A 20,177-nucleotide genomic window follows, 5' to 3' on the forward strand; every position below is an offset into this window, starting at 1 on the left:
GAATGAGAGGATCGTCCTCTTGAAACGGGTATAGAAGGAGCTGCAAATGCTAGAGATTCCAAGATAACAGGGTGTAGAGCTGGATGAACACAGTAGACCAAGCAGCATCTAAGGAGCAGGATGCTGCTTGGCCTGCTGCGTTCATCCAGCTCTACACCTTGTTATCTATATTCTTGAAACTATTTGCAGTTTTGAAATCCTGGAACATGGGGTGTATTTATTTTTGAGAAAGTCTCAGCTGGTTTGTCGCTGAGTAAGCAAGCATGCAGCTGACTTGCTGGTCTTGGGGTATGATTCTCACTGAGGCTACGATTATGGCTATGACATGTGAGAGGTCTGTGGTTCGACTCCCTGACAAGACCGCGTTTCTCCTTTCCCTTTTGCCACATTGCCCGAGCAGGTTTTCTTCAAAGTAGCTTCATTGAAAGGTGTCCGATTGCCTGCAGGGTGGATGGGCCACAAGGACCAATACAGTGAACGCAGGAAAATGAATCACCTGTTCAAAGTGAGAACAAGTGTTTCAGATTGTTCCCCTATGCAATCCGCTCTGAATGAATTCTCCAGCTGCATTATCGTTCAAGTCTGGGCATGAAACTTCCGGAAGCCGGTATTTGAAGTGATAAGAGACAGCACTGAACAGATTCATGTGAATGGTGCCGTGCATGTGGAATGTCAGCAATAAAGTTAGATTGGAAAATTGGGAAAGCTCACCTTGTATAGTAGAAAGCTGAAAGCTGATCTGTTTGAAGCTTTGAATAGAGAAGGTTCAGGTCTGTCAGTCACTGTCTGACGGAACCCAAGCAGATTCTGTTGCTATGAAGGGGAATTCGATGGCTATGTTAAAATTGATAATGTGCACAGTTAAACGGAGAAGGTAAGAGATAACATTAAAAGAGACACTCATTTACTCCTTGTGAAGAGCCGCACAGCTGTGCTGGGCTGCATTGCCTCTGCCTGTGTTGTGACAAATCTTGTGATTCTGAGTGAAATCAGAGGTCAGCCAACAGATTGTGGGAAATTAGACAAAAATTATATTTACACAAGTGAGACACATCTACGCAACAGAGAATCACACAACAGCAATGAAATCATTTGAATTCATCTTTGAAGGTACATGACACACGCCAAATGGAGAGCTGAGTGGTTGCCTAAAAAGCACACTTTGCCACCATGCAGCCTGGTACAGTGGGAGTGCGCTGAGCCTGTAATGCAGAGATCAAGGGATTAAAGCCATTCTTTGCTATTTGCTACAGGCAGATGGCGATTAGTTGTGTGCCGCACATTTTGATCAGCTTTCTGATTCATATATCTGTAATAAATCCTTCATGCTGATACACAGATGAGGTGACCCACGTGTCAAGTTCTCAATCGCCCTCTCCTGTTTCCTGTCGTTCTTCTCTGAGTTGGGACTAAACTGGTGAAGCTGAAAGACATTACTTGCAGTGGTTTTTTTCCATGTCATTTAGTAATTGCCCACGTTGTTACAAACATGAATAATAAGAGGATCATCATGTCAGAGACAGCATCACAGCACACACACAGTTCACCATTATGAGGACAGATATCAATGAATGTGAATAACAGCAGAGAAACACAAGTGACAGAGAGTCGCCAGGGGCTCGATGGGATGAATGGCTTCTTTCTGAACGGGAATGTTGCCGTGGGTTGATGACGTCATTTCCAAGTCTCTGTGATGGAGCGGGTGAGGGAGAAACAATTGCTCATTTTAAACCCTCCCTTCTGCATTGTAATGTCTGTCGCCCCGAAACTCAGGCCCATTGGTGGAGTCTCTTAATCTGAAACTGTTGGTGTCACATAATAATTCCTGTTCTGGCGGCAGCAAATGGACGTACACGCGCATTGCTCCAGTGTTTCTGCAGAATGCTGCGTGCAGATGAATCCTGAACACCAAAGAGATTGCACAGAAAGATCCTATTATATGCTGAAGAAGGGAATAATCTTCAGTTTCATCTGTCCCTCTCCCAGCAGCTGTCCATCCTTCTGTCTGTCTCTGAAAAAATGTCATTTGACGGACGTTCCAAATCGCGGTTTGTAATTTGCTGAACAAACCTGATTCCACCTCTTCTGCTCCGTCCCTCTTCCAGCGATTCATGGGGAGCTGCAGAGCGTACGCCATCTCCTGGAAATGCCTGTCCATAGAGGGAAATGATTTAATGCATCTGCCAATGGAGATAGCCCCGTCCCAGCTGAAGGGGCAAATAGCACCGTCCTGGGAACAGTGAGATAGAACGAGAAGTAGTTGTTTATTCCTGTTTTCACTGCTTGAGGCAGCAGAGAAACGTATTACTGTCTAATCAACATGTTCAGATATATTATTGCACACCTCTGGAGCAGAAAGAATGTGAGCTCTGGTCTCCTACGTCAGAAGCATGGATACTGTCACTGCCTCAGTGGTACCTGATTTATTGTTACGTTGGACATCACCAGACTAGATTGTCGGTCTCATGGTCTGAGCTTATATTCAGGGGGACGTCAGTTGTGTGAGAAGCTGCAAGTTTGAATACTGCGTGAGCCCTTGTTACCTTTTACGTGTCGATTTTTATTCATTGAGAGAGCTTGGAGGTGCTTCTTAAAGAAATCAGTTTTGGTGTGTGATCCAGAAGGGTCTTTGCTGTGAATATATTGCACCCATCCACTTCACTTGATGAAGGAGCCATGCCCTCAATGTTTGCAATTGCAGATAAACCTGTTGGACTGGAACCTGATATCACGTAACATCCGGTTTTATATTACATTCGGAGGAAAAGGAATCAAGTTTTAAACAAAGTCTGCCATTGGTAAACCGGCTTCTACACTGCTGTTGATAACCGCTATATAAATGCAAATGTATTTAATTCCATCTCATCTGTTTACTGACTCTGGTGAGTAAATAGAATTTCTCGCTATCAGCTCAAGCAAACTGCCCAAACCCACTGCTACTCACCTCCAACATTATAAACAGCACCAACATTGTCAGTTGGCAGGTGGAACATGAAAAGTAAATAACGCAGATAACCCAGTTTGCAGCTCCGTCAATCTTTCAAAACACATTGTGAACCAGACTCAGGGGAGAGGGAAGGGTAAAATTTCTGATTGAGCAGAGTCAGTCAGAGCACCTTTCCCTTCTTTATGATGCTGGGACATTGAACCTTATGCCCTTGGTGTTGGGCTGAAACGTTGAAATGACAAGAATTCAATGCAGAAATCTGGGGATTGGCACCATCAGGTGCTTGGGAACAGACAAAAAGCAGAAAGGGTTAATGGGAGGTGGCCCCGGGTGCAGTGGAGCCGGTTATCGGTGACGCGGATGTCTCTGCAGTGGATGGGATCAGACTGTTTCTGTGTCGCCACAGTGAATGTCCCAGACATTATTTTGGAAATGGAAAAGTCACAAAGGACAATTGCTCTTCTTGTCAAATCACAAATTCAGTCTGAAATTCCATTGTCCGTTTCTAATTACTCCATAGGTGCAGGTGATGAGCCACTTTCCTGAAATTCTTGCCACGTTACCTCTCTGTTTCAAACAGATCGATGGTGTCCAGTGTTACTGACATTGTTAAAAATAAAAGGTACTATGTAAAATTGCCCAGGAAATGCTCACGAGGATATTGCCAGAGCTGCAGTGTTTGGACTGTTGATCGAGGCGAAACCAACTGGGCCAATTTTTCCTGGAGCATCAGAAGCTGAGGAACGACTGATAGAAGTCTGTAAAATCATGAGGGACCTGGATAGGGGGAACAGTCAATATCATTTTCCAAGAGTGGGTCTGAGCAAAAAACAAGAGGGCATATATTTATGGTGACATGGGAATACATTTAAACGTACCTGACGGGCATTTTTCATGCCGAAGGAGGCAACTGTCTTCAATGCACTGCCAGAGGAAGTGGTGGAGGCTGGTAAAAATTGCAACATTTCAAACGCAGCTGATTCGCTTTGCCTTAGAGGGATCACAGCCTCCCAGGGGTGAAGTGTTCGGTCACTTTTTCCCCCAAAAAACATTCTCTGTGACACCTCCCCAGATTCTCAGTGAGGAATTTGGATGCAGGAAGATACCTCACAAACCGTGCTAGCACATCCCCAGACAGCTCTTAAAGTACAAAAGAAGCAAAAATGACAAGACAATCATATTTCCAGACACACTGAAGAATGAATGTTTTCAGTGAAACACCTCCAGTTTTCTCTGTCACGAGCTACTCAAACAATTGGCATCAAGGCAATTCCAGACTGCTCCTCCAAATGCGCTAGATGTTTAGTGCAACGATACTTACTGGAAACTGCTCAAGTCACGAAATAAAAGAATAGCATAAGAATGGCCCACGAAGGGGAAGGAAGTGAAAGAAATTTCACATCTCAATTCGCCTTCTTTTCATCAAGAAATGGCAAATAACTGCGAGTAGGTTCAATGCAGGATTTTGTTTCACAGCAGCAGCAAAGTAACACTCTGCATTCCCTTGCAGCACAGCCTGCTTGTTCCCTCCGTCACGCTGGGGGAATTCCGCATGTGTTAACCACTGTACCATGGACACACACTGTTCATGTCGAAACGATGAATTCTTTGTGCTGTCACACATCAAAGTTTGCATTGGGTGGAACAAAGACAAGTTAAATGCAGTCCATCCGACACAGGTCTGGAAAATCGGCAGGCAGTGGTGGGATTCAAACTCACATCTTATCAGAGAAGGAAACCTTTATCCAACACCTTAGACTACACAGCCAAACCGGCACAGAGTGATATTTTGCAAAGTTGTTACTGCACACAACTAAAGCAAAGGCACAGGAAAACACTCGGTGGAACGCTGCTTCTAAGCTGCTCGGCAATGCCTGGCTACGGGATTAATTCCGTACCTGATGCCGATAGCTCTTCAAAAAAAAATCAGATACCAACGGAAAGCCGAACGAATCTTGTGATATTCGGTTGAGCCTAAAATGTATCGTGCCTGTGAGAAAGTATGCTTGGCTACACCTTGACAAAGAAGACATGAATGCATCAAATTTCTGGAATTTGAGTTTTCGCTTTCATCAATAAATTTGCTTTTTGCTCGAAAGAGAATGACTTTTGCATTTACATGGAACATGAAAAGCATTGGGCTGCAGCGAAATGCCCCAAGCTGAGCAGGCCGTGTGCTAGATGATGCTGTGCAGCACACTTACAGTTGGCCACGCTGGTTTAGCAGGCCCAGTCGCTGAAAGAAAGTCCTCCATCTGATAAATCCAGGTTGGCCTCAGAATCCGAGAACGACAGATCACAATGCGAGGCTGTTCAAACCTCGATGCAGGTACAAGTAGTTACTTTACTTGTCTTTCTCCTAAGTCGTCTATTTTGCTGCAGAGCTTTTCCGGCCTGGACATGAGCAAATGTCAGACGGCTGCCAGCTGGTTTGGAGACCTGCGTGGGAAATTAAGAAAAGCGACTCACTACATTTCACTAAATTCCACGGCACTTGCTCAGAGACGCACAAAAGGCACTTTGTAAACATATTGACAGAACGTAAAAAACGATAGGAGATGTCAAAGAGGTGCAAACAACATGTGATTGCTTTTTGTTCAACAAGTGACCACCTCTCACGCCTGAGTCACCTTGACGTCCATTGCTTCTGACTGAATAATTTACAAGTTGTTTCACCGGAGCTGCATTGGCCGTGCTTTCCTATCCCTCCTTGTTTAGATTTTCTTGCTCCTTTGCGACGAAAGTGAAAACAAAATGGATGTAATCTTATTTAGCAGCCTGTCTTGTCATTTATTCAACTTCAAATCCGACATGGTTTCAATTCAAGAGCACACTTTAATTTCAGTTTCTTTACGAGAGCGTGAGTCTGTAAATCCATTTGTTCCTGTTGTTGCCACAATAAGCAATGCATTGGCATTATCCTCCTTTTCACAGCAGGAGTGTTATGAGAGCTGCATTTCTGGGTGGCTGACCAGAATGAAAGGCTCGGTGACGACATGGGCAAGGCAAGGGAACTCCATCCACGCGAATGCAGAAACCTGTGGCAGTGATAAAAAGTGCACCAGTGTTTCTGCGTGCTTTTGAACCGGGGACCTTTCGAGTGTGAGGCGAATGTGATAATCACCACACTACAGAAACACAGTGCCCCACTGTTTTACCCACTGTCCTTCAAACACCATTGAAATTTGCAGCCATTCAACATTTGATTTCTCTGTTTTAAATCGATTGATGCTGGCCAACGTTATTGACATTGTAAAAAGTAAAAGATACCACATAAAATTGCCCAGAAAACGTTCATGAGGATGTTGCCAGAGTTGCAGGGTTTGGACTGTTGGCAGAGGCCGAATCGACTGGTATTTTTTTTTTCCTGGACCATCAGAAATTGAGGAATGACCTGATAGAAGTCTGTAACATCATGAGAGATATGGACAGAGGGAATAGTCAATGTCAATTTCCACGAGTGGGCCCGAGCACAAAATGGGAGGGCACATATTTAAAGTGAAAGGGGAATAAATTAAAAGAATTCTTAGAGGCATTTTTCACGCCGAACGTGGTATGTGTATGGTGTGAACTGCCAGAGGAAGTGGTGGGTGCTTTGAAAATGACAATATTTCAAAGGCACCTGAGTGTGTGTATCAATCGGTTGGGCTACGAGGAATGAGACCGTCCCACAGCAAAGAGTTCGGTCACTTTAACCAAAGATTGATTTGGGCGAAACAAAGTGGAACAGAGCTCATCTCTGTTCTCTATCTGTTTGACGAGTCTCTCTAACTACCACTTAAAAAACTTCGCTCACATTTCTGCTTCTGCCGCTGACCTAGACACTTCCAAAACTTAGTGGAAAAAAAACTTTTCTTGCACGTTTCATTTGAACTACTCTCCTCTCACCTCAACCTTATTCCTCCTAATATTTAACATTTTCCCCGGCAAAGAAATTCCCATTTTCCACACTATCTATCCCTCTCTTCATTTTATGTACCTCTATCAGGTCACCCCTCAGCGTCTGTGCTGTTGCAAAATTTTGTTTAGAATACTAGAATGAAAGGCTCACTGACGACAAGGGAAAGGCAAGGGAGCCACTCCAATCCAGGCAACATGCTGGTAAATGTCCTTTTCACACCTTGCAATGGTCCCACATTTATCCTGCAGTGTGGCGATGAGAAGTGCGCATAGTACTCTAAATGTTGTCAAAACAACGTCTTGAAGTCATTGCAATAAGATTGGTAAACTTTTACCCACTGCTTGGACAGATGAAGGCAAGCATGCTGTAGGCTTTCAATCCCACCTGGTCCAGTTGTGTTATCACTTTCAGGAAGCAATGGGTTGGCACCCAGACTCCTCTGTATATCAATGCTCCTCAGCCTCCTGACATTTACTACAAACTTTCTTCCGACATTTGATCTCCAAAAATGCATTCATACATGTCCAACCAACTTTCCACTTGGTCTACATCCTGCTTTATCGTTTGTATCTTTCCTGCCAATCCACATGTCTACCAATTTTCATTTCATCAGCAAACTTAATCAGATGACTGACGTTATCATCTAAATTACTTACAAAAACTACAAACAGTCGTCCAGGTATTATCCTAATGGAACCCTACTGGTCACAGACCTCCAGTCAGAAATCCACCCCTCCATAGCTACCCATTTCTAACTTCAGACTCACTGTTCTTGCAATACACCCGCATGACATATATTTCCTAGAGAGTTGCCTCTAAATCAGACACCAGTCAGGAAGTGGACAACATCAACAACCTGATCTCTTTATTTGCCATTAGATTTTACCAAAACAGTTTATACGTTTCAGCCTCACTGTGTAATGTGAAGAGGGGCCGTGGGACTGTAGTTTCCTCTTCTCCTGTCGAATAAAGATCATACTAACTGTAAAAAAAAATTATTGTAGTTTGGAAATTTACCTTTCTGAACTCATTGCCATCTGCTTTAACAGGAGGAGCTGGAATATCCTGATAGATTTCAACGAGAAGCTGCATGTTTACAAATGCAGTGTGAAAATATCAGTATAGTTTATCAATATGACTCTGTCACTGATTGAATGAAACAACTGCCCAGAAGGAGGCGGCTGTGTGTTTAAACCCCATGATGAACAGTTTGTGTTGGGTACACCACATCCCTGCAGCAATGTTCCCATTTAAAAATTGATAGGAGAACATCGCCCATGCTCAAAAAGCTGCTGAATAGGCAAATCACAAAGAAGCAGCATCCACAATATCGGTGGCTCATGTTGTCACCAAACACCATGAGCCTGATGTGGTGAGAGCACACAAACTTATGAACTGCAGGCAGACATGCTAGTGTTGCACCTCCGGCTGTCAATGAGCGAGCTTTTGCTGCGCAGGATAACGAGAAGTGCTTGTATCCCAACAAGACGTCGTTACCAGCAAAGGGGGTCAAAAGGTCGTGCACATTCTATCCACCTTCTTCCCGTGCTCTCTGCCTGCCTCCAAACATCTTCTGTCATTCTCCAATTTGTTTGCGTCTCTCGTCCTGCCCTTGATTACTTCAGCCTCTCTCTTGCCCTTTAACATCTTGCTGTGACCTGGAGAGATTGATTCCAGTCTGTATGTCACAGGGCGGATCCAGGAATTATTCTCAATCCTCCATCAGAAACGGTCAGAAATAAACGGTTTGTTTGTTTGATGGGGGTTGGGGCAGATTCCAAAACAGATACGCTCAGGCATCTAACACCAATATCCTTTCAAGTAAAACGACAAAACAATGAGCTCATTGTATTCCTGCACTCGGATCATTAGAAACCTAATGCTCTTGGTTTCGAACGAATCTGATGTGCTTTCCTCAGCTCCCGAAAGGGTAGGGGAATGGTAACGCATCTGTTTCAGGATCAGGAGATTGTAATTTTCTCTCTGGTTCGATTGCAGTTCACAGAGTCTTTATACTTTCATTTCAATATTTCTCATCCGACTGAAGCCGTGATGAGGTTTGACTTTCTGTTGCACATGAACGAGAATCCTTTCACTGTCTCACATTTGTAAGCGTCACCAAGAACATCCGAATTAATGTCCCAGCGGCATCAAAGGAAGGGAAGCTGAAATAGTCCCACAAGCTGCAAGTAGGCACTTTTCCATTTCCAAAACCCACCGACCCAATCATACAGCTTTCAGGAATGGCAGAGAAACCAACCAGAAAAACAAGTCTCAGCTTTATGAATCTTTAGAAATTCTTTGGGAAGTGGAATCAGAGGGGAGATAAGGATTAACTGTCCGGTGAACAGAGACAGTCATAGCACCTTCCCCATCTTTAAGAGTCTAAGGCATTGACTCATTTTCTGGGGATCATTCGTTGCTCAGGGGCATTAAAAGGATTCCTGTCTGAACTGCTCTGCTTCTGCTAGGGTTACGATCATGAACCAGGAATGGAAGCCAACTCATAGTCGTCAAACCACCAAATTTCAACCAAAAGCAAGCAGGAGTCAATTTCATGAGTATTTCTTCTGATTTAATTTCATCAAACATCCCCTTTTCATGTCTGCATTTGATTTTAGAATAATAAAGGCATTCATCCATCCGCTTGGAAACAGAGCGAAAACACACCTCTGGTAGAATTTGAACCCAGTCAATAAAAGACGCCAGGTAAAAGCAAGAATTGCATCTCCGAGAGACAGTTCACTTCCTCATTGTTAGGGCATTTTTTTTTGTTTCCAATAACAAAGTAACCTCAGATCTATTGTTAATGCTTCACGGGAAAACATATGCCACACATTTCAAAACCATGAATTGCTTTTATTGTCAATACTATTCAGCTGCACGCCTTCACGAAATGTATTTACTTCTAACTTATATGTATCTATTTTTAAAAATCGTGACAGTTTCTGTCGCAATATATAATGTGTTTCACTTTGAAGAATATGTCGCACTTTTCAAAACCACAAGCGTTTCCGCCTTGTCTTAATCATATTTTCACAAAATTTCCTTACATCTACAGTCATTCAATTTTGAATTGATACTCCTGCCTGGCCCTGCCCCACCCGTGCCCTGCCGCCTACTTTTCGCCCGATATCTCCCCCTACAATCCCTGTAAGATCCAAACGATCTCCCATTGTTAAGTCCACTCCTTGTATTTTTTCTTATTTGTTTTTTTTTAAACACTCTGGAATCATCTTCTAACTTTATTTCTGGAAAACCGTTGCCAACTTAACTCTCTAAGTGAAAGAAACTCGGCTCTAATATTTTCTTCATCATTCACTGACAGTTTTGAATCTCCGACCTCTCTGAACTTGATTATCACGAAAGAGGGAATCATCCTTCTATACAGGCACTCTGCAACTCGCATAGTCAGGAAAATTATGTTTGTTTACTTCCCAATTTTCCAAGGTTCAGATGCAAATTTTCCAAGTTTTGCAACATCCGGTGAGTGTAATCCTGCATCCTGTCCGTCATCCCAATTTAGTCAGGTGTGTATTTTCTAATTTCTGCGTTGTTGGTGAAGACGGATGACAAATACTGCACACAATGATCCAATTGAGGCTGAACTACAGACATTACAGTTGCACAACGATCTTTTTGCTGACTTAATGTGACTTTTTTTTCCAGTTATAAACTCAACTAACCCAAATTATTGTCTAATCACATTATGGACATCGGATTTATCTGGATAAAAAAATCTCTGAACTCATCTTCTTTGTTATTTCTTGGAATGTGGGAACAGCTTATAATGTCAATATCCCAGTAACCCAACTGACTCTTAGCCATTTCAAAGGTTAGTGATATTCAACCACTTCTCTGTGGGGCTGTGGTCACTTCCAGTGCAGACTCGCTCAGGAGAGTAAATTCCTTTACCAAATGTCAAACTGAATCTGAAATTTACATTTAAGTAAAAAAAAAACTCTCCTAATTATAGTATATTGGCTTTCTGTGTTGATGCCCCATTTGTGCATCACTTCATGCTTCCCCGTATTGAATGAACCGAATGATTACTTTGAGAATGGACGTATTTTCCTCACCTCTCGATATTCTAAACTCTATCGGGCATTGACTCATGTAATTTGTATGCTCCCAGAGGATAATCCTCACATCCCTAGGATGAATCGAATGAACATTCCTGGCGTGACTTTGAAGGCAAGTACTCCCTTCTCCGAGCTCGGAAATCACTCCTGCCTGACCCATATTTGTGCGCTCATTAAAACCAAGCCAAATGCAGGAAGACTTTTACGTTCAGCTTTTGCAAATTGATCCCTGTAAAGGTCGACCCAACCCCTCATTGTCGTTTGCCTGCGGATGGGAAGCATAACTGAATTGTTTAGAATGACATCCAAATTTGTCTGAACACAACCACTCGCTGTTCTATCTTCACTGTTCCGTTATGAATTTTAACATCACGTAATTTGTCAGTTTGTCTTACTTTTGCAATATTTCCAAACAATCTCACTCATAGTAATGCAGTGGTTTAGTCAATTCGGAAATACTACAGAAGCAGGTGGGAGTGTGTTTGTCTTGTAAATGGAAGGTCATGGGTTGGATCTCTACTGTCTTGTAGCCTATTGGCTGTTAATTCCAGAGTTAAATGTTTGTCATTCCCTTTTTGGACCCGAGACCTGAGGTGCAACTCAGTAGATGTGATCTTAGTGTGACTGAGTTTCCTGTTTACTTTGAAGGAGTAAATACGAATGTTTCAAACCTTAAGAGGGCAAAGCCATCAGTACGAAGTTAGGGCTGAAGTGAAATGGAAAATTGGGTTAAGAATTGGCCCAGCATAGGGGCGATAGCAGAGATTTACGGAGACAATTCAGAATAGTAAGAAAAAGCGTTCAATTGTACTTGCTAGTTTCCCGTTGCATTTGAAGACGAGAGCACATTTTTGCAGCTTCATTCTGGCTTCACAATTGCATTGCATCAAACCACCCAGAAGGGAAGAGTCAGGTAGATAGAGACGCAGACCAAGCAGAACACCGTCAGTGCACGGACAATGACAGTTAAAGTACTGAGGAGACACACAGCATGCTGAGATGGAGTGAGATTATTTATCTGAAAGAGTTCCTTATATAACGTTTGTTACATGAAGACGCCCCTCACTTTGGCAAAAGATGTACTTGCTGCCATGAAACTCTGATAAACAAATAAATATTTGCCTCGCTACAGCACAATGTTTAGAGGCAGTGACATAATGTCTTCTGTAGTAGCGTGGCCTCGTGAAAGGATGTTAGGACTATCAACCGAATTCAAGGCTTTAAGAGATATCCCTGTGCCGTACAATGTGTTTGCTGTTCCTGCAAGCAGATTTCAATTGCTTTATACTCTATCTTCCTTAGTTTCCTGCTTGCAGTAAGCACTTCAAAACCAAACGAATCAGCCATGTGTTTCCACTTTCACGGTTTATTTGTAACCACCACCCAAGCGAGCAGACACATGTACGATAGAGAGATTGGCCATCTCTGAGTCTCTCACTCTGGGATGACATGAATGGCAATGTGCACTTTGTTTGAACCACAAATCAGCTTGCAGTATTATCCCACGCTGATTCAGACAGCACCGCCATCCCTATGAAATCTGTATGCTGTGCAGATATGCTCCATTTGTGTAAATGTAACATTTGTCTAAAATGCCAAATTCTGCTGGTCTAACTCTGCTTTCACACAGAAACATAAACTTGTCCCAGCGCAGACGGAGACTATGCAGCCAAGCTTCACTGTGCCCATTCTCCACAATGAGTACATGTGGAGAACTTATAGTGTCATTCTCTTGGCTTCTCCCTGGAACTCAGTTCTACTTTTAACAGAATGATCTAATTCATTTTTCAATAATTTGATTGAACCTGCTTTTTTGTTACAATCAGACAGTGTTTACAGATCCTAGGCAACCCCTGTGTGAAAAAAAAAATGATTCTCAGGTCATTTTTAATTATTTTCCCAATCACTATAATTCTCGGCTAATTGTTCTCGATCCTTTTATGCAAGGGAGCATTTTCTCCTTGCTGGCTCTGCATAGATACCTCATGACTTGGAGAGGTTCAAATAAACCCACTTTTACCCTTCGGTTCTCCAAGGAGAACTGCTCCAACTTTCCTAACCATCTTCATTGCTGACATTCCACGTATCCGGTACCATTCACGCGATCCTGCTCAGCGCTGTCTCCACTCACCTCGCGTACACATTTACTGATGTTATCTGCCCAAATCTTAGTGATAATCCAAGTGGAGCATAATTCAATGCCAGACTGATTGGATAAATTGTCTGAATGACTTGTTTTGACTTTCACTACTTGCGTTGCTGCACCATGCTCACTTCAATGACACCTCTGTTTCAGAAGCTCAGTCTTATTTCAAGAAACCCAACTTTGTGAAATGCTACCCAATTCTCAAAAAGCTGATTGGGCGACCTGGCAAAACGATTACCAAACAACCAGAGCTTGTCCGATATTTGAATCCGGATCGTCTTACAGTCTGGTCGACTACAAATGAGCAAGTAAAACTCTTGCATTTCTACCACGGAATTATGTGTGAAACAGAAGACCATTTGAAGAACATCTCCCCATTCTGTCTCCCTGCTCCCGGGTGGTATTGTTCCTCCCTTGCCCTGGGACGAGAAACTCTTCAGTTTTGGCTTGAACCATTTTCTTCCTCTTGCAAACAGTACTCGGAGAGAGAGAGAGGGGGGCATATGCCCTCTTCTGATCCCTCGCAATTACTTGAGGCGGCGGTCAGTGGCCCGGATGAGCAGGAAATCAGCAACTTTGGTTGGGAACTTCCGACAAATGTCTGTCATCCGAGACAGAAAAACATGTTGAGCTGCTGGGAAAGAGAGAAATGGACACCAGAGATTATCCTCTCAGGTAAATCAGCGTGAATTATTTTGTGCAGCCTGATTGTTGTTCAGAGTTTGTCTTCACACAGCAAACCTGCAAAAAGACTTTTGCAACATGGCTATCGGTTTCTTTGCTGCAATCGGGCAGGTGTTATATCTGTTATATCTGACGCCGGAAATCCCACATTAAGAGCATCTGCGTAGAACTCTCACTCATGGCCTCAATCCCGTGCAAAAAAAAAACTGTTCAGCACATCGAGCCCCCGGAGAGTTTTCTTGTCACTTTTATCTCTCTGTGGTTATTTAGGAGCGGGGATTTCTGTCCTAATAATAGTGCCTCTGTTGCTATGCTGTCTCCAATAGGCTGATCCATGACTTGATTTTTCATGGTCATGATCCTCTTGTTATTCACAACTTTCCATTTCACTGGGAGGACTCTGTTGCCTGAAACAGTGCAGGGAATTACTGCAGGGAGTCCAGAGAATTGAGCACACTGCATTTAATGTGTCTCATTTTCATTTGTTTTATCTCGAGGTTTCATCCAGCATCGTATTGCTTGTGCTAACATGCTGAAGTATCTGTTTTTGTTATCAACAAGCGTTTCCTTTGCTATCTCATGCCTTCAGGAAGTCCGAACTGATTGAACACAGCTTTTTCTTGGCGGGGAGGGTGCCAGTTGATTGGGAGATTTGGCACAATGGTCGGAAGTAATAATGAACTGTGTGGGATTTGAACTGGAGTCTTCTCGTGTAGACATAATACACAATCTTCAAAGCAAGAATCATACCCTTGAACCAATGACCCGGTACAGTTAAAAAATCCTTCTGACAAACCAGCCATTGCCACCAGTTGCACCCAGCTTTGAACCAGCTGAGACTCAATCACAATGAAGTGCATTTCATGTTGTTCCTGGAATTCAAAACAGCAAAGGACCTCAAGAATACCTTCTCATTTTGTCTCCCTGCTCCTGACACAGTTTTAAAAATTCAGGCTCACCGTTACTGTGAAGAAGTGCGGCCAGGCTGTGGTTCCCGCTCCTGCTGTTGGATAAAGACCACTGTCGCTGTGTCCGGTGAGAGGAAATGAATCACTGTTGGTTGGAAACATTTCTTTCTGAACTCACTGTCACTCTGCTACAACAGGAGGAGCAGGAAACGCCTGACAAATTGCAAAATAAATTAGGTGCCTATTGTTTAATTAATAAAAGATCAGTATAATAGTATTAAAACGGTGCTGTCACCAATAGCAAGAAGAGGCTGCCCAGAGGGAGGCGGCTGTGTGTTTAAACGCCATGATGAACATTCGGTGTTTTACTTTGCACATGAAGGGAACAGGGCATTTTCTCCAAAACATTGGGCACACCACATCCCGAAACTATGTTCTCGTGTAAAAGTGTCAAGACATTTGAAACCAATCAAAAACAAGACTTTGATCAATCTATGTTGTCACCAACAACCTCTGCCCTCACATCGACTCCAGGGCGGATCCACGGCTTATTCCCGACTCTCTTTCAGGTGCAATGAGAGAGGAAGGATCGGAGTGGGACGAAACAACTGAAGATATTCCTCTATTGGATATTGTTCGTTAATTCAGCCAGCAAAAAGCAATATTTCTCTCGTTTCACCAAGAAAAGTGTCATGAGCATCATTAATAGAAATAAAGAATCCTTGGAGTTGTTTAATGTGAGGCCAGACACGAAAGTGCCTGTGATTGTAATGCACAACAAAGATACTTTGGGATCTCAGACAGACTTTGATTTCACAGCAAACCACACTCCCAAGCTGTCGAAGATTTTCGTGAAAAGAAGCCAAACAGTGAATAGAGTACAGCGCTGCAGGTAACACGTTCTTGCTCCGGATTTGAACGAGGGACCTCTCACAAGCCTTTTAATAACCTGAAATAAAAATCATTTTTCGAGACCAGCGTAGCCAACTTCACCTTTCACTTGTAGCCGAGGTGACCCTCGTACAATGACATTTTCCAAAACTCAGATGTCAGAGGCTTGTTTCAAGGTTCCATCAGCTCAGAAGCTGTGTAATAATATCTCTCAACAGGCTGATTGCATTTTTAAAAATCTCAGTTCGCGAGTGAAAGCAACAACGAACAGTTTCTTCCCATTCTGCCCCTACTCTGGGGCAGCTGCTATTTTCTCTTTTTCCCCCAGGTTGGGGGTTTCTTCAATGACAGATGAATTAAACCCTTTCCTTCTATCGGCAGGCAGTGCTTGGAGATGGTATACGTTTTGCAGCTCCTTCTTAAACACTGGAAGACAAAGAAGCAGAAGAGGCAGAATCAGATGTCAGGAAATTATTTATGATAACAGGGATCTTTTGTCAAATGACATGAATCAGAAACAGAGAGGAGAAGATAGAAGTCGAAACTGGGGACTATTCTGCTTAGAAACTTAATATGGCATCTTTCTGTGCAGTCTGTTTGTTGTCAGGATTCAACTTCACACAACAATCTTGCAGCAAATAAACTTTACAACACAGACATCGGTTCCTTTGCTGCGAGCCAGCAGGAATTAATTTCTGACACCAATAGTCCCAGATTAAGAGAAACCGATTGAAAGACTTATTCAGTGAGTGTCATTCCCAACGTTGCTGAGCAGCGGGGCTGCAGGCAGTTCAACACGGAAGGGAGGGTTAAAAATGAGCCATCATACGCCGACTCTGTCACAGAGACAATAGAAAATGTCACGAGTCACAGGACACCAGGCTTTCGTCCCGCAGGGTTGTGTGAAGTCACATGCTTTCAAAACGCTGCTCCCCCATCAGGTGAAGTGACACTTTCCACCGGCATCTCCACGTCTCAGAGAGAGTGATAGTGACGCCATAAACGTACAGCGCGATTCCGGTGCAGTAAGAAGCCGTTCAGCTCATCGAGGCCACGGCCACTCTATGACCCTTGTATCTCTCTGAGATTATTCACTATTTGTAATGGCTATCCTAATAATGGTGTATTGTGTTTGTGCCATGGCATTTTCTCCAATATGATAATCCTCGTGTCATTCACAACTTTTCATTGTACCGGGAGGACGTTGCTGTCTGAAATAGCGCGAGCAACTACTGGAGAGTGTTCTGCGCATGGAATACACCTCAACTGATGTGTTTCACATTCAACGATTTACTCCTGCCATGTCAGAAAACAGTTTTGATCAGATCATCGCAGACCAACAGAGAACAGGAGAAGACCACTCAGACCTTCACAAGTTTGCCACCTCACCTGCGTAAACTTGACCCATAAATCAGGATGAGGTATTTATTTCACATGCATGGTGTTGCTGGAAACAGATCAAAACGCATCAAAATGATGAGGTCTGATTTCGAAGAGATCAAGGTCAGTTTGAGATCCCTGAGAGTCTTTGCAGTGAAGATTTATCACATGGGGTAGAAGGAAGCAAGATTAAAACAACCTCTGCCCATAGTCAACAGATATCATCGCTGGTGGTGAAAAGTCCGGTATCAATACAACTCTGTATCTTCAATGTTCTAAAATCCGATCCCCCTGTTTAGTGGTCCTGATCTGTGAAAACAGTTTCTTACTATCTGCTTCATCCAAACACTAGCGCCAAGAAATATATGTTTACTCTGATTTTCACTTTACAGAACAATCCCAGCCTTTGGAGTCTGTCCAAAAAATCCAAATTCCCTCATCCTTGGGCATGCTGAGGCTGGAGAATTGCGTTGCAAATTTAGGAACAACGTTCATATTGTCGGTGGAAGCATGGAAGCGAATCAAAACCGAAATCCAATCTCCAGCTTAGTGAATCTTTCAAAAATTTTTGTAATCCAAATGGAAGAAAATGGGATAATAGTCTGCCATTACAGTGAACCCGGTGCAGGAGAAGAAGCAAACAGAACCATCCGGGGAGCAGAGATACAGTTTGAGAAGAAAATATTATTGAAACTTTTCTGTTGCTTCAAATTCCCGAAACAATGTGAAATGTACCGCAGTCTGGGGGTTTGGGGTTTTAGGTGGGGGGTGGGGGTCGCAGAATACCTTTATACAGGCAGCTTGTTGGTCGAGAGGCATGATTCTCACGTAGGGTCATGTGCAATACTGACATGCAAGAGGTTCCAGGTGTAAATCCCACATGAGCCCTGTGTTTTTTTTTACTCTCACTTTTGCCAAAAAAACAACTTGCTTCAATGAAGCCCGTCATAGGAATGGGGCAAAGCTATGACTGCAGCGAACGCAGCAAAGGAAAAGAATTGTTCAAATTGAAAACGAATGTTCTTGTTCACCACACAATCCTACTCTGAATGAATTCTCAGTTAGAAAGAACTGCAAATGCTAGAGTCAGAATCGTCACACCGTGGAGCTTGATGAACACAGTGGGTCAGGTAGCATCAGATTAGAAGGAGAGTTGATGCTTCGGACCTGGGCCATTCATCAGTTCGAATAGTACAGCTGTACTACTGATCAATTATATGCATGTGAAACTTCAGGTCGATGGGATGGGAAGCAATTCGAGATAGCACCGAACAGGCTCACGTGAATGGTGATGTGTATGGGCAAAGTCAGCAATAAAGAGAGATTGTTAAGTTGAGGCAGTTCTCCTTGCTAAACGGAAATCTGGTTTGATTGAAACTTCCCAGACCATGAGGGGTATGAACAGATGAAATCAGAGGGTGAAAATGGTCACACACCTGAAAGAATCGAGAATCATCAGGCAGAGATTTAACGTCATGAGGAAAACTTCAGAGTGACATGCGGAAGAGCGTTTTTTGCACAAAAAATAATGAGGGCCTGCAAATGACACATCTAACTGTGACAGAGGTAGATTCATTCACCACAAAACGGAATTCGATGGTTATTGTTAAAAGTAACAATATGCAGAATTACAGGGAGAAGGCAAAAGAGGTCCTCATTTACTCATTGTGGAGAGCGGGCACAGCTAAGGCTGGCTGCGTGGTCTCCATTTGCATTGTGACAAATGTTGTGATTCTGAATGGAATCAGATTTCGACCAACAGAGTGTGGGAACTGAGACAACGGTTATATTTACCTAGCCATAACACGTTAGTGCAACGGAATAATACACAACAATAGTGAAGATCTCTTGGCATCATTCTTGAAGGTACATTCCACATACCAGATGGAAAGCTGAATCCTTGTCTGAACAAAACCACTGTATCCAACAGCAAAGTGGTGCAATGGGAGCGTGATGACACCATAACTGTGAGGTAGAAACATCATAAACAATACTCTCCTGTTTGGACCAGGTGCGTTGTGTTTTGTTCTGTGTTTTGATCAATGTTCCACTTCCCATAGTTTAATGTGTGTGAGCTTAAATATGACACATTGAAACAAGGGGGCAAATTTAGACAGGTGAAGTTACACGCTTGTGACGGTCTGAAAGTTCTTCTGCTGTCCTCTGTCGGTCTCCTCTGAACTGATTTGTAAAGCCTTTTCTCTGAGACGGGAATAAACTGGGGAAGTTGAAACACATTTTTCCACGCCCTGCAGTAATTGCCCATGCTAAGATGTAAATGGCAAGAGGAGCAGCATGTTGGAGACAGCATCACGGCATAGGCACAATTATGAAGGTCAATATCACCAAGTGTGAAACACCTCAGAGAAATAAAAGTGACAGAGAATAGATGGGCTGAACGGCTTCATTCTGCATGGGAATGACACAATGGGGTTATGACGTCACTCTTTCTGTCTCTGTGAGGGGGCGGGTGGGGAAGAAACAATGGATCATTATTAAACCTCCATTCCACGTTGCACTGTCTGCAGCCCCGTAGCTCAGGACCCATGGGGATGTCTCTCAGTGAGTGAGTGTTTCAAAAAGATTCACATACTTTGAGGAAAAGTTCACAATTTGATAATTACCTGTGTATGCGTGTAACTGACTCACCCACCCCAAGTGACTGAGAGGGAGGAGAAGATCTAAAGAACACTGCTCTTCCCCAGCACTGCTTGCAGGCAGAGAAACAATGGTTTAATGAGAGTGTTCTGGAGTAATGGACAAACAGCACCGCCCTAAAGCTGGGAGACAGAATGAGACGATGATGGCCTGGAAGTTGTTTGATCCTTGGATTTCCTGAAGCAATGCGCGATGTATGTCACATGAAGTGAGTCTCAGTTGGTTGAGGAGTTGGCCATTTGGCCTACAGGTGGCTCATTGATCCAGGGATATGATTCTTGCTTTGGATCTGACAGCATTCAGAAGTGCCAGAGGGACCTGTCTCGTATCCCACACACCCACACTCATTTTGTCAAAATACCCAATTAATTAACTCAAAAAGCAGCTTCGTGAAATGCGGTCGAACTGCCTGACTTTGAGATAGACTAGAAATACCATTCTGTGTTCACTGCTCACAGGAAAGCGGCGCACTTGATCAAAGGAAGAGGAAGAGTTTTAAGATGTTCACACAGGCACTCGGACTCTGAATTCTTAAGCTGAAGTATTGTTCAATTTCGATTGTGAAACTTCAGAAAACAGG

The sequence above is a fragment of the Stegostoma tigrinum genome, chromosome 10 (genome assembly GCF_030684315.1).
Source record: "Stegostoma tigrinum isolate sSteTig4 chromosome 10, sSteTig4.hap1, whole genome shotgun sequence".
Lineage (NCBI taxonomy): Eukaryota > Metazoa > Chordata > Chondrichthyes > Orectolobiformes > Stegostomatidae > Stegostoma > Stegostoma tigrinum.